Consider the following 16,403-nt stretch of genomic DNA (forward strand, 5'->3'; position numbering starts at 1 on the left):
TTTGCCTTGCAAGTACAAGACCCTGGGGTCAATTTCTGCTACAACAAAAATCTAAATGTCTAAGTAGAGAATTACAAGTGTGTGAACAGACACTGATGAATTACAAGCCATATCCTGTGAGCGTATGCCCTCCTGAGTTCTGTCATCTACTGATTCTAAGGGTGCTATGCTCATTTTCCAAACTCCTGACTACTTAGTGCACACACAGGCAGCACATATGTAGGCACCAGATCCTGGACCAGAAGCCTTTTCCCTTTTGCTCTTGTTTTTGTCTCTTTAACAGAAATCCCTCCTGAGGAGCCTGTCACAATTCATTTCATTCTCAGCGTGCGCTGCCCACCCCAGCCCACTACAACTTAGAATGTAAAGAAGGACCATTTTTTTTTCTCTTTCTCATACAGCCCCAGTCCTTGCAAGGAAGGACTCATTCAGTATCAAAGAACCAGTGCTAAACCAATGGCCCAGTGGCTAAGAACACTGTCTGCTCTTGCTAGAGGATCTGGGTTTGATTCCTGGCACCCACACGATGGTTCATAACCACCTTAACCAATTCTAGAGGCTTCAGTGCCCTCTTCTGGCCATTTGGGGCAATGCAAACACACGTGTTCCAAACGCATACAAATCATACACATATGCACATGCAGGCAAAAACAAAACAAAACAAAAACAAACAAAAAAAACCCCTCATATACTCATCTTTTTTTTTTCAAAAAAAAAAAGAAAACCAACTTCTACAAACAAATAACATTGTTCTGTTTTGCCATATTCCTGGTGGGTTTGGCAAGCTAATTTGAATTATGAGGCAAGAGTTTTCAGCTCTAATTAGAATCAATGAAAAACTTGAAAAGGATATCGTGAAAAGCGTAGATGAGAAACTGAATTGTTCTATCTTCTCCTGGAGGAATCTTGTTCTACCTTTTCTTGGATGCTCATACATAGCTTTGTATGTATCTGTGCCTTTCTTTGTATTCTCATGCCAAAATGGTTGCTGAAGTTCCAGTATTTGGCCAGACCGAACCACCAGGTTCTAGGGTTACAGGTGTTGAACATGTCGAGACCCTATCCTTGACTTTAAGGTCTTCCTTTGCGGGCTGCAAAGATTACTCCGTGGTTGTTCTTGCAGAAAAGATGCTTGTTTCTCTTGTAGAGGTCCTAGGTTCAATTCCCAGCACTCACGTGGTGGCTGCCAGGTATCCCCTAACTACAGTTCCATGAATCTACGTCACTCTTCTGACCTCAGCAGGCATCGGGCAGGCACAGGATGCACAGACACACAACAGGCAAAACAATGACACACATACAAATGAAATAAATAATTCTAAAGCAATTTTCAAAAACAACTAACTTTCTGTCACGTTTCAATTTGGACATGTGAAGCTACTATCTGTATACTAATATATACGTATATATATACATATATACATACATATATGTATACATATACATATACACATATATGAGATTACGTATAATTGGCATGCTCATGAATGATTTCCTTGTTAAGGATTATTGTCAACAGTTGTACCTATCTAAGATTCAGCCACTATTAAATGATATCGTGTACATCTTGCCTTGATTTCGATGTGCCCTTTTTATCCACACTTTGTTTTTTTAATAATGGGGAAAATCTTAAGATGGGTGTGGTTATTTAATTTGAATGTTTAGGTAATTCTTCAAAAGTTTTAACAAGCGTCATGGTCATGATAATCCAAGGTCATAACTCAATCAAGCACAATATTATCTGAGTTGTCGCTAAAAACAGCCTGGTTAAATTAGGAGGGCTTCTGTTCCCCTCATTTAAATAACAATTCAAATATAAATTATGTCACTATTGAAGTGTAAGCTTGTGGTCCTGCGGGTCACACTCTGTGTCCCATACTGACAAAATCACCATACACTTAAATTTATATTTATTGTAGCAAGGAAAATATGTTCATTCTGTCTTGAGCTTCATTTTGTTTTGTTTTGTTTTGTTTTTAAGAAAAGTTGCATGATTCTATATATGCACAGTCCTTTTATTTCTAAGAAGACTTTCTTTTTCATTTTTTTTTAGAATCTCAACACACTAACCTTTTATTAAGTTTGGTCCAAAATAATATTAACCTGACAGTGAACTAGTTTGATATACCATCGATCAACATTTAAAGTCTACTATGTTTCAGAGCATGGCTGAAGGAACAGCCGTTGCTTAAATGCACTTGGTTTTCTAAGAGGAAATCCGGCAAGCTTAGCTTTAGGCATCCCTGACAACCAGGTGAGGCATATGGTAAGCATGGGCCAGGCAAAATGAACTTCGTCCTTTCAATTTCTTTGTTTGCCTCAGAACGCCCCCCCACACCTAAAACCCCGTGATAATCTCTGGCCCGTGAAACAACCAAACTCTGCCTGTTTCTGTCAACCTGGCGGTGTCAGCTTCCAGCTGGTCACCTGATCAATCATACTTGTCATTGGCTCCCAGGTCTGAATCTTGATTGCCCTTGTTTGTTTGTTTTCTTAGCGTGCTCCACGGCTGGGCTGGCAGGCTTCCTTATTTGTCCATTAAATGTGAAAGTCGCAGACCACACCATCTGGGAGGAAAAGGAAAAGTCTGGCAGGACTCACTTGGCCTTGATTCTATCAAAGCTCCTGGAGCAGTCACCTCCAGCAAGCTCGCTTTAGCCCCACTCTGTGGATATGCGAGAGGACGCACAGTGTGGTTTCTGTGGACCGTTGCTCTGTTGCCTTTCGCTTCACACTTGTCTTTATAACTGGAACCAGCACTGGAATAATAAGAGAAAATGTAAGGTGTCTTAGAAAAATCACACGTCATGGGATGCTTGACCATTTCACCCATTCAGAGGAGTGTACAAACCTGTGCCCTCCCCCCATCCATAAGAGGTGACTGTTCACGGGACTGCCTTCAAATACAAGAGGCTTTCTCTGACTCCTGGAAGGAAAGTATTACATGTTATATTTATTTATTCAGTGATCTATAAGATACGTGACATGAAACACTCTCCATCTAGCTTTTGTCGTGTTTAAGTTACAAACCATGAGGGTTAACAGTGAATAGGATGTAGAAAGGCTTATGGAGGTCAGTACTCTGGGTGCTGGCGTGTGATGTGTGACAGAGCAGGTGACCCAACAACGTCGCTCAAACTCATAACATTTTCCATCATGAGTTTGTATCTAGCTGGGAATTTTGAAGAAGTCACTAACAGACAAACCTCTCTGGTGTCTCTCTGTCTTTTTCTCCCCTGCATTTGTGTATCAGACTGAGTAACCAGACAAGGTAATGCTCACCTACCCAGCACCTCTACAATATCCTGGGTTTCTAGTGGCCATCTATAAAGTCCCTGTAGGGTGCTATGTGAGTTGAAGACAAGGAACTAGCATGTAATGGGTTCTGCAGGTTCACGGGCCATCAAGAGCTGATGGGAAAACTATCATCCCCAAGGAGTAATGTTCCTTATATGGTGACATTCATTCAAGGAAATACAGGAAGGACAGATGCAAACATGTATGGTCTCCAGAGATCCAGTGATTTCCAGAGAGACAAACACAACATCCAAGGAAACATTTGTTTTCTACTACTTCTACACTACCTACGTCTGCAGTGTTCCAGTAAATAAGAACTGAGAACAGGACCCCCGTTGAAGGATTCAGAGAAAGGACTGAAAGAGTTTGAAGGGGCTTGAGACCCCATATGAAGAACAATGACAACCAACCAGAGCTTCCAGGGACTAAGCCACTACCCAAAGACTATACATGGACTGACCCTGGGCTCTAACCTCATAGGTAGCAATGAATAGCCTAGTAAGGGCACCAGTGGAAGGGGAAGCCCTTGGTCCTGCCAAGACTGAACGCCCAGTGAACGGGATCGTTGGGGAGAGGGCAGTAATGTGGGGAAGATGGAGAGGGGGAACACCCATATAGAAGGGGAGGGGGAGAGGTTAGGGGGATGTTGGCCTGGAAACCTGGAAAGGGAATAACAATTGAAATGTAAATAAGAAATGCCCAATTTAATAAAGATGCAGGAAAAAATAAAAATAAATAAGTGTACCATCAAAAATAAAAGATTAAACGAATAGGCAAACTCAGACCATATCTACACATCATAACCATGGAAAGATCAAAACTGTGCTACAAACACATGGGTAGATCCCTCAGAACTAGACCAACGTTTATGAAAAGAGCACCGCCCCCCCAAAGATACCAGAATCCCTGAACTTCCCGCTGCACAGTCAGCACCTGCATTTCAAAATATTGTTTCTGTCCAGGCTTACCTCATGCTGGAGCCAGACTCCATTCTCTGTCACGCTGTTCTGGCAATTCATCTCGGTGAGAAGGTGATAGTCTGGGAAGCAGATGTGTCCACGATGGTTTACTAAGACGGGAAATGGTGTGCTTATCAGACACAAGAATGTTCTTGAGGGATGACCATCAAACGAGCTGTTGTGCCACGTTTCATAGAAAACTGAACCTGTTTGAACCTGTTATTCCCTGACAGAAGCTTCCTTCATATAAGTATATGAGGTGCATTTACAGGATCAATACAAGAAATTTTCTTCTTGCAGTCAGAGGCTCTTGGAACCACTCTGTATTCCTTATAATGAGCCCAGGAAGTGAGGTCCATGCAGAACTCAGGTTTTGTTCTCTTCCATTTTGCAAAGATGCTTGTAGCCTATCTAGGAATGGTGTACTTGACAGTTGTCATACATACTGGTTCCAAGAGACTAACGAAAGAGGTGTCCTGTCACCTGAGAAACTCTGTTCATCCTTCTTTCTACTAGCATATACTAGAAAAGTTAGTATAATAGTGTAGAGATTATCAAGGCGTATGCCCAACTTCAAAGTAGAAGACAAGATCTTGTCAGTCAACTGTAGTTAGATAAGCTTTAACATCTATGTTCCTGCGGGATTTATTTCATCATGTTGTGAGAACACATCTACTCTGCTCAGTCGTAAATGGATTTTACTGAAACAGAGATAAACACTGCAGAGTTCGATAATTTCTCTTTTCATGGTGCAAGTGAGTATAAGTGAGTGTGTGTGTGTGTGTGTGTGTGTGTGTGTGTGTGTGTGTCGGTCAGAGAACAACTTACAGAAATCTTCACCATGTATATCATGTTTGGACTTGAGCCATCTTGTAGCCAACACCTTCTTTCAAACAAGAATTTCCACTAACTTCCAGCTGTCCAAGTGGATAGGCTGTCTGGTCAGTGAGTTTAGGGATCTACCAATCTTCACCTTGTAAGTGTTTGGAGTAAAAGCAATTACACTATGTCCATCTTTGATGAGGTTCAAATATGGTTTTCATGCTCTAAAGGCAAGTACTTAAACATTATCTTCCCATGCCTAATCAAACCTTTAACAAACCCACATTAATTGTGATATCAAGCATCATTCATCTTGGCATGGTTGATGGACGACTTGTATTAACACCTGGATTATTATTTTTTAAATTTCAGATGTCTACTGAAGTATACTTTTAAGTGTCTCTAGGATAGTGTTTCCAAGGTTAATTCATGAAACCCAGGATGGTCTTTCCAAGGAGAATTCATGAAGGCTTGGAAGTAATGAAGAAGGTAATCTCTTGACACATTCTTGGTGTGTGGTATTACTGGAAGGTGGTAAAAAGTAAGGAGTAGATTCCAGATGGGAGAAGGAAACCTGTCTTTAAATGCTATCTTTCTGTGTCCTCTTTTCTCTTCTTTTATCAAAAAAGATGGGCTTTCACAGTCTTCTGTTGCCATCATGGGACCAAGAGACCATGGGTTTAACTCCCTATAACTTCTGCTAGTGAAAATAAACAATTTCTCCTATGAAGTTATTCCAATTAGGAATTTGGTTACATCAGTGGCAAAAGTAAGTAATATGATGAGTCTATTGATGGGGGTAGTTAAAAGTGTGCACATGTTTAAGACAAACTTACATCACAGGGAGGAGGAAGAATATTGGTAGAACCATTGGTTAGAGGGAAAGGGAAGCCCACAAAGAAATGGGCAAAGACCGAACGTTCTTTGTGTAAAGATTACATTTACCAAGAAGGTGGCAGTAAGAGTCTTAGTGATTCTAAGCAGACAGAAATGGCATCCAAGGAGGAAAACTAAAATGGAAACATAGTTGGATGGAAGCTTGAACATCAAGTGAATTTACTTAAAAGACATGAAAATTTCCAATGTAAGATATTTGACCTGCATTAGTGGTAATATAATGACAAAGACTTTTCAAAAATATCTGGCAGTTTTATTACCTGTATCCCTTACAGTGCCTTGGAGGAATAATATATAAGATTAATATCTACTGTAAAGTTTCTCTGAACACATTTACCATTTGCTTTATTTTGTTTGGGGTGTGTTTTTCTTCTCTAAATTCTCAGCCAGCCAAATTCATGTTTTGGTATCCTGCCTGGACCAAGTCTTTCAGAACAACTTCCTGTCTGGCTTGTCTAACATGGACCTCTTAACTGTCTGTGAGCTTAGCTAAAGGGAGGATATGAAATCAACAAGTTTAAGTTGAAAATAAATAACCATGCAGTTCGAACAATCTGCTTGCTTCAGACAACAGTTTTGGGCCAAGTTCAGTGATACCCAACAAAGCTTCTCAGCTATCTTAACGGACTATTTCTTTTAAAGTTGATTCTGAGGATATATTTTGAAGTTCTAGACATCACACTTGCTAGAGTGGCTCAAGAATTATCATGCATCGATGATGGTTCATGATGCTCTTCTGGAAAACAAAAACTCAGTCATCTAATCGATAAAATAATTCCTGGTCTTTGAACTCGTTCCAGGTCAATTATTCTTGGCAGAATTTTGCCTCTCTGGATTATTCTGACCCAAACTGTGAATAATGATCTAAAATTGCACAATATACACAAACCATCTGTTTGATAGGAACAAGAGAGCTGATGTCATTGAGGCCATTTCTAATCTCAATTTAATGTCCTGCCAGTTCTGATGTCACAGCTTTGGCAACACACATGCCAGAGTCTAGTTTGTGAAGGATGAGCTTCTTCAGGAAGTAGATTGTTTCATTCCATAAAGGACTCCTCATGTCTTCTGGATTGGAGGTAGACTAACCTCCAATAATAAATAGCAAGAGCTGACTGTCGAATGATAGCATGCCCTCCATAGCAACCATTTCAACACCACAGTAGCCCATTCATGTATTGCTATATTGGGTGACTTTCCAAAGACAAACCAAGTTCTTGGTCTTCAGAAAAGAAAAATGCCACAGAAGTTTGTGTGAACATAAACAGAGAGAGATGCTGCAGCGAAAGAAGATTGTTAGGAAGAGTTCATGTTGAAGGTTCCGGGAGAGAATGGGAGAGTCAAGCAGAATTAGATGGTAACATTGATTGACAAATATAAACTCCAAGATGTGTTTACAGACATGTTGAGTGTTATGTGTAGGAAACCTGGGGAAATTATCTACACTCAACCCTGGAAGATTTGATCTTTTTGGTGGAAAGGGATGTATCATCATCGGCATCACCCTGGGAAGCTGATTTGCAGAACTTCAGAAAATTACAATGAAAATCATTGAAGGATTAGATTATCATTTCCAAAGCAAAATGTTAAGAGACTTGAGGAACTGTTGGAGAGAAGGATGGTAAAGGGACTTGAAGGAACAGATACCCTGCTATAAAAAGGACTTACTACGCTATAAAAAGGACTTACTATGTAGCCAAAGAGGCTGCAATGGCTCTAGATGTGGTTCAATGAGTTAACTAAGTCCTTGCTGTAGATGAGATCTTGAGGTCAGATCGCCAGTACCCACATAAAAAACTAACAATGGCACAAATGTCATAAATGCAGAACTGGAGAGCTGATACCGACAGATGATGGGCTTCACTGGACAGCTAAGCTTCAGGAAGAAGACCCTGTCTCAAAAGGTAAGATGGAGATTAATGAAAGGAGACATTTGATGTTACTATCCCTGGTCCCCATTCATGTACACGTGAGGAGCTCTGTCCCTCAATGACATGAGTACACACAAATACACACATGCATACACACATGTACACACACATATTATTAAAAATATGAATTTATTTATTTATTTATTTATTTATTTATTTATTTATTTATACGAAACTTCGAAATGTTCATGTAGGGAACACAAATTGGTTCCCTTATCTCTTAGAGTCATTATTATCTAAAATGTCACTGTATAGAAAATTGTGTGTGGTGTCTATGTATAACTCACATTGATTAAATAAAGTGGATCATCTAAGTATGTTTGAATGAATGAATGTGGTAAGGTCCTGTGTGATTGCAATAAGAATTACATACAGGATCTTACACCAAAGTTGACCGTACTACAATATGATGAACCAACCAATGTCTGTGGACTCCTGGGGAAATGATCTATTTTGGCAGCCGTATAAAATAACTGGATATGCATGGGGACTTCTCAGGGAGATTATGTCTCTGTTCAATGTAAATGAACAATAAAGGAAATGTATTTAGATTGGGGTTGGAGGGATGGCCCAGCAATTAGGAGTGCTTCTCACCGTTCTAGAAAACCAAACCTTCCTTACTGCCACCCATCCTGGGAGAATGGCAAATACCTATAGTGACAGCCCCAGGGGACCTAGTGCCCCCTTCTGGCCTCTTCAAATCACCAGACATGCATATATAGACAAACCTTCATACACACGAAATTAGACTTTTAGAAACTTTAAAGAGAATCACAGAACGATCAGTAAACTAATGCTAAGACCAAGGAAGTGGGAACTCTGAGAAAAGAGCCTTTCCCCAATTATAAACCTGTCAGGCAATCCAGTTGGCACAATGGTTTACAAATGCAGGAGAAGTAGTCTCTAGATTGTCTGTTTTCCAGAGACCTACAGAAATGTTTTACTGGTGGGTTCCAACCAGGGTACCGTTACAGAGACAAAAGGTTACTAGGTTATCCTCCTCATAAACATATATCTTCTACTGACGTCCATTTTCTCATCACTCATTAAAATATACTGACACAATCTTCCAGCAAAGGAGAAGAAAAGCGCAGTTTCACATATCCACCACCCCCCACCCCGTTAAACCTTTTTCTGGAGAACTAAGTGGTCTATCATAGGGCCCCTCTGGTGTGACAATGAGGTTAGGAACAAGGGATGGTGTGAGCCACGGGTGCAAAATATCCAGTTCCCCCTCTGAAACGCACACAGACATTTAAATGCTTCACTTATCTTGTATTGTAAACTCCAGCTTGAGGAGAAATATTCACCAGACAGGTCGTAAATCATGCCCAAAGACAGGTGCAATAAATACCAATGTCAAAAAGTTACAAAGTAAAATTATATTGTTTTGACAAGGCCTCCAGATGCCACTGACAACCGGGGCGAGTAAATGATCCTTTTCTTAGAGCCCTCATGGTTAACTACTACATAGGTCCCGAGAACACCCCAAGTCTTCATGAGAGTGGCAGGCCAGGGTTTAAACGCTTGTCATCCTCGGGATATTCTCTTCCAAGTCAAGACAGGTAAGATGATTTTACACATTTAATGAGGTCAGTGTGCATTAAATTGCTACATGTAGTACAAACAGAAGGCAATATACAGTGCTGTCAAGGGAAAAAAAATCTGTTTGCAAGTCAACGCATTCAAATTCTCAAACAACGCAACATAGTATGCATGATATGACTGATTGATGACGTAACCCAGTAGTTATTTTTAAATAAATAATATATACATATCCTCCACCTTCATAGATTTTTGGCTTCACCCATTTAAATCAAATCTCATACTAACCGTGTAACATTTTACATAAAATATTTTTATTCTACCAGTTTCAAAACTGTTCAAGCATCATGGTTTTTTTCAGTAAGAGTATTGGTTGTGATAAAAACTTTATTTAAAAGGCAGATATCACATGTTTTACCTTGTGCTTGTACATGGAATTTAAGCTGACTGTCAAGCTCAGGTCTTTCCTTTAGCTGGACATTTCTTCTACAACCAATGTCTTACGGATGTGCAAATGTTATTTTAATAATTAAATAGGGGTAATTTGCTGATACTATAACTATTTTGTTTGTTTGTTTGTTTGTTTGTTTTTGTGACTACTAAAAATGCACTAAGGGTCTGAAGGACTTGACTGACTAGCTCAGATTTCTAAGAAGGTTTACCTGAAATAAGTCCCTGAGATAAATTCCTCGAAAGTGTAATTGTCGGCGATTGAAATCTCGTGTCCCTTTGCACAGAGATGTTGTTTGCTCGTGAATGACTCAAGGTACAGTTTGTTGCGCTGACATCCTTTGTTTACCAGATCAATTTAATTGCTACCTCCAACCTCAACACTTACTACTGGGACAGGGAAGATGGTTCCAAAATCTTTAAAAGAAGAGAACCCACTTCTTTTAACGAGAAGACAAGTTCGGTTCTTAGGACCCCTACTGGAAAGCTTACAACTGTCAGACTGTCTGTAACTCCAGCTCCAGGGAATCTGATGCCTCAGATGGCACCTGAATAGATGTCACACACGCGTACACTCACACGCACACACACACACTCACACACACATACTCACACTCACTCACACTCACACACACTCACACACACACTCACACTCACACACACCATACACACATGCACACACCATACACACACTCACACACTCACACTCACACACACACACACTTACACTCACACACACACCATACACACATACTCACACACGCACACAGGCACACACACACTCACACACACTCACACTCACACTCACACACTCACACACACCATACACACATACTCACACACGCACACACACACTCACACACACACACTCACACACACCATACACACATACTCACACACGCACACACACGTATATATATTTACATATATATACACATATATTAAATATAATATAAAAGGGCTCTTTATACTATTTCATCAGCTGTATGATACGTAAAAGATATTAAAGCCTTCACTAGATCTTCCAAAAAAATAAAGCTAGGGCAATGATCTTACTGACCCTTGGCTCAGTTATGGGGAGATTGACCCGGTACTTTCTTTTACCTCCTATTTTTAACACCAGCTTAGAACCACATTACACTGAAATTAGAAGGACAAGGATTCCATAGCATCCTAACTTGCAGAGTGCAGACGTGAGCTCCAAACTCATTCGTGTAAGTAGTCTAAAATGAGTCTATGGTAGGACCTGCTAACAGACTTATAAAAGGTTATTTTTTTTTCTATTGTTCCCGCCTTTGGAAAAAACAAAACAAAACAGAAACACATTTCTGCAGCACTCTTTGCAATATTCCAAATGGAAAAAGCTGCTGTGTTATTGGGTATGGGCCCTTGGGCTTCCGACAAGTGACCTGCTTCTACTAAAAAACGATGAATTCTTTGGGTTGTGTGTTGTGAGTTAGTTAGCCCTATGACCTAGGGGGAGCAAAAGTCAGGACTGGTGGGCCTGGTGGCCACATCTTATAAACTGGGCCAATGTGTTACCCAGGAAGGGAATGTATGGTCATAAATGAAGGCACTTGGAGGGTAAGGGTCATGGTTTGTAATTAGCACGGACTATTTAAGAAAAAAAATAAGAAAATAAGGTTTTACAAGCTAGTAGAAAGAGAAGTAAATAAGCATTTAAATGTTCCAATTGTGAGTTCTGTCCCTGTGTGTGGCTTATTTTATAAGCATTTTGTTTTAAAGTCCTAAAAGGAAAGGAACACAGAAACACCCATCACCCGTGAACAAGAGCACATAGGCTATCATACGCTTCCCTTTAGCAATATTGGCAAGAGGTTTGCCTCGTGCCTTCTTGATATCCCGTTCTAAAAGTCGCCGTGGCACAGAGCAGGCGATAAGCAGAATAAAATAAAGTATAAACGCTGAACAATATCTTGAAGGAAAGACGAATGTTCTGGTTTGGCAAGGCTGAAAAATAATTTTTGTTTGTGTATTTGTTTGTTTGCATATTTGTTTTTGGTGTTTTTTTTTTCTGGGAGCTCTTTGTTTTGTTGTTTTGTTTTGTTTGCTTTGTGTTTGGTTTTTCTTTTCTGTTTGATTGTTTTTGTCGGGCAGGCTAGGCACATAGACAGGCTTGCTAATGTCCGTCTTGGGAACACTCAGTTTCCCATTCTATGTAAAAGAAATGAAACAACTTTTCAGCTCTGCGTACAGCTCTTCAAGGGACTTCAAATTCAGGCCAGGAAATGACTTCTGTGCAAACACAGGTAATTTAAAAGATACATCAAGTTTACGCTGGGCTCTCCCGGGCATGTTTATAATCACAGCCCTTTGTTCTACATGGGAATAGAAGAATATTATAAAGTTAGTCTTTTCTTGAACTAACCATATTGGCAAACTGATACTTACATATGTACAAAAATTACAAGTGAAGATTTCTAAGTCAGGGCACCCATCTATCTATACTCAGGGTTATTAGGTAGGAGCTACCATCGTCATTGATCTGGGTGTCAGCTGCAATGCATTATGGGAGAGCTGTAAGGAAACTTTCGGCCATACTAAAACTATGCAGTCAGTGAGCCCGCAGCTATTTTTCTCCTAAGTATTGGTTACATTTTGTTGCAATTTCATTTAGAAATGAATATTTTCTCTTAGTATCATTACATTGCGATCTTGGCAGAATTGATCATAGAATGCCTTATTCTGAAAGATGTTATAAAATTACAAAGGTACCAGACTTAATCTTACTATATTCTACAGTGAACAGGGAAATGACCAACATCTTGACGAGAGACTTGACCTCCTGGCTGCATGACAGGAGTACTTAATGATATGCTGCTACTGAATATTTTCATGGAGATTTTGATTTTATGTTTTTTATCATTTTACTCTTTTTAAGTTAGAACGAACACAGGGATGATATAAAACAAAATCCAAAGGATGGTACAGACGACCCACTTTTGCAGGCCATTCTTTCTACCGAGTGACATTTCTGCCATGTCTATGATCCATCACAGAACATTTAAGCACGGGTTCCTTTTAAATCTCTCCTCTGAACGTTATTTCTTCCCTGGTACAGCTGTCTGTCTTCACCTAATGCCTGGCTGTGTGCTTAAGTGTACGCTATTATTTTTATCCTTTGATATCCAAAACTGGATGGACAATGCATCTAGGTTACTTCTGTGTTTCAGGGCACCTGTTCTGAACTGCATTTAATACAAAGTAATAAATTTCATTGTGGTTTTACAGTATTTCTTCTTCTTAATTAATTCCACAAGATCCTTGCCACTCACGTACTAACCGCAGATGAGAAGAATAAAACTCAAGAAACTGACCACACAATCGGTTAAGACCACACAAATTGCCCATTAATTACTCTGCAAATAATGACTTACATAGTCAGCCTGTTTTCTTCATGATTATGAACTATGTAAGGGGCAGGGCTAAAAATTATCTCTAACTCTTAGCAAAGCCTTGAGTCAAGCGCAGGGCTTCTGTGTTTGTTAACAATTTGCTGTTGTAAAAATGCTTTATAATTTTAGCAATATAAACCTGACCCAAATGAACTACAGAGGCTATCAAAAAAAAATCAATAGATTTCTGTTAAGAAAGCTTAAACTAAATTTAAATATTGTATATAGAGAGAGCCCGTTTTAATTAGTTACTCTTAATGATAAAGGAAATCCATACATCTTGAAATGTTTTAAGTTTTCATAAAAAGTGTCCTTCAGAGTGAGTGAATGGAATTTATAGAACCAATACCCTCCATCCCCAAAAGAAATAAAACAAGTAAATTTTACATCTTGTCTTCTATACTAATTTGCATAAATTAGTCTTTCTGTAGATTGCAGGTGATGTGTTGAGAATCATTTGATATCCAGTTTTAGTATTTCCTTTTCTGGGTGATAGATAATTCTGTTGAGAAAATTAGATGGATTCATTATCAGATTTATCAGAAGAGAATCATCTGTCTACTTCCTATTTGTTTTCATTTTTCTTTTCCTCCCTTCTCTAAAATTTGGGGCCACAGCATCCAAAGATTGCAACTGTGTGTATTTTTTTTTTCTTTTATTCAACGTTAGTAAATTTGAGGAATGGTGCACGTGATAATTGTTGAATTCATCTTGATATGATAGATGTCGACTTTGAGTGATTGGGATGTCGGAGCACAGCACCGGGTCCACTCTGGTTCTTCAGCAGCCCTTGGTCTGCTTACGCACGAGGTCTCATCACCATCTTCTGATATTATACTCAAAAAGCTGCTGCTGGTGATCCACCGCCCTCCATTAATCCTTCCTTTCGCAGTTTTCTTCACAAAGCTGTAATCGTCTGGAGCAGGTCCCTGAAGAGAGGCCGGGCATTTGCTTTCAATCAAAGTGCAAAGTTCCTTATTAAACTCCGTAAACAAAATCAGGGGACTTGCATAAATAACGATCTGTGCATATCATTTTGATTTTGGCGGACACTTGGTCTCTGGTATTGATCTTTGTCCAGGTTGTGAAAATCAGAGGGCAAAGGGCAAAGTTCAAAAGTGACTGCTTGCCTGGAGGTTTACGGAAAGCACAGCATCCCGCGGAAGTTCTCTGGAGTAATCTGAGGAAACGTTTTCTTTTTTTCTTCCCCCTTCGAGGAAGGATGTTGTTGTTATTCGGTTTCTGAGGTTAATTCCTCTCGGAGAAAAATAGCATGAAACTCTGGGAAGCAGGAGCGGTCCTGAAACGCTGGGGGACTGGCAGAGAGCGCGTCCACAGTGGCACAACTTCATGCAGGTGCGACTTTTCCAAGGGTAAACTTTGCACCCTCAGAGCATCTCTTTATTCATCAGACAAACCATACACCCAGAGACTACACAAGTAAAAGGAAAGAGGTGAAGAACAAACCCAACATTGTTATTTATGATAAAACTGAGTTGTAGTGACTTGCAAGCAATTGTCGCTACGAAGGAAAACTTAAGTTTATTACTCTTACCCTCCAAATTTGATTTTTCCCCTTTTTTGTTTGTTTGTTTTGCTTTGTTGGTTTTTTGTTTTTGTTTTTATTTTTGTTTTGTTTTGTTTATTTTTAGTGATTTTTTTGGTTTCTTGGTTTTGTTTGTTTTGTTTTGTTGTTGTTTTTTGACTTTTCTTTTCTTTTGTTTGTTCAGGTTTTGTTTTTGGGGTGTTGTTTGTTTGTTTTCTACTTGAGTGTGAGCACTTACTGAGACCATGTCTATGCGGAAATGAGACCAAATCACTATGGCATTAGAGCTGTTTTAATTCTTAAAGATAACCAGAAACTTGCAGAAAAGTCCTCTGAGCTTGACTTGATACCGCTGGGTTTTCGCGCTTTCCATGCATTTTAATCGATTTCCAGAGTCAGGCGATGAAATCTCGTTATTTTCCACCAAATTAGCCTTCCTTGGGTGCTTTTTCTTTCTGTCCTCCCTATCCTTTTATTATTTCATTCAGAACCTCGGCTTCCTTTCAAATTACTGACTAATGTGCAGTCTATTTGAAATCTTCATCCTTTATGGAAGGGAAACAAAATCATTTTGGCCGTAAGACTCCAGCTTACTGCTATCCACCAGCCACCGGAGTGCTTATGGAATAGCGAGAAAAAATTCCAAGAATTAAAAAAAAAAAGCTAAAAAATTCTAGGAAGTGTTGTTTTATGGGGTTGGTGTGGTGGGATGAGGTTTATGAAGTCCTGGGTTTTCTACAGGTTATGTCCTCCCATTGGAAGGACATAGTAGACATGTAAATTAATAAAGGAAGCAGAAAGAGTTTCAGGCACTGAGGAGTTTATAAGGCACAGGAGCGGTGGTGTTTAAGGAAGGGCGTCTGGGAGGACCTCACAGAGGAGACAGTAGCTGACAGCACGGCAGATTGAGCAGGCTGATACCACTCTCTGTTAAAGGACGAGGCAGAAGAGAAAGCATGGGATCCTAGAGTGGGGATGAGATTTCTGTGTTTTGATCCTTTTCCGTGTTCTCTTTCGGGAAAACAGAAAGAAGTTTTGAATTGTCTGCATTCAATAAATGCAAACGTGGGGGCGGAAATTAACAGGAGGAGAAAGTCAGCACGGGAGAGATTATGGATTTCAGGTGCTAAAACAATGATGGCTGGTGCTGACTTCTGTTTAAACCATTAATAGAATCCCACTTCCAGCATGGAAAGGAGATCCTTGGAGAATTGGGGAAATGGCTTTAAAACGTGGTCGGACATACAACTAGAGAATAAGCAAGCAGGATTAACTGAAGTGAGTTGAAAATGGTATTTTCTCTTATACGGAGTGAACCAGTATAGCTTTGAGGAGGTTGGTTGTGTTAATACAGATGTGTCTAGATTTGATGCTACGATCCGCAGTGGGTGGGACAAGCAAAATACAGAGAGCAGAAGGAAGTCTCCCTCTCAGATTGTTGCTTTTTGTACAGTGTACAAAATTGAGTCAGTCCTATCCTGGCCACTAATCATAGACTTCTTAGCTAAAGACTAAGCAGAAGTCATCAGAGCATCACAGG

Source organism: Rattus norvegicus, chromosome 10 (assembly GCF_036323735.1).
Source record: "Rattus norvegicus strain BN/NHsdMcwi chromosome 10, GRCr8, whole genome shotgun sequence".
Classification (NCBI taxonomy): Eukaryota; Metazoa; Chordata; class Mammalia; order Rodentia; family Muridae; genus Rattus; species Rattus norvegicus.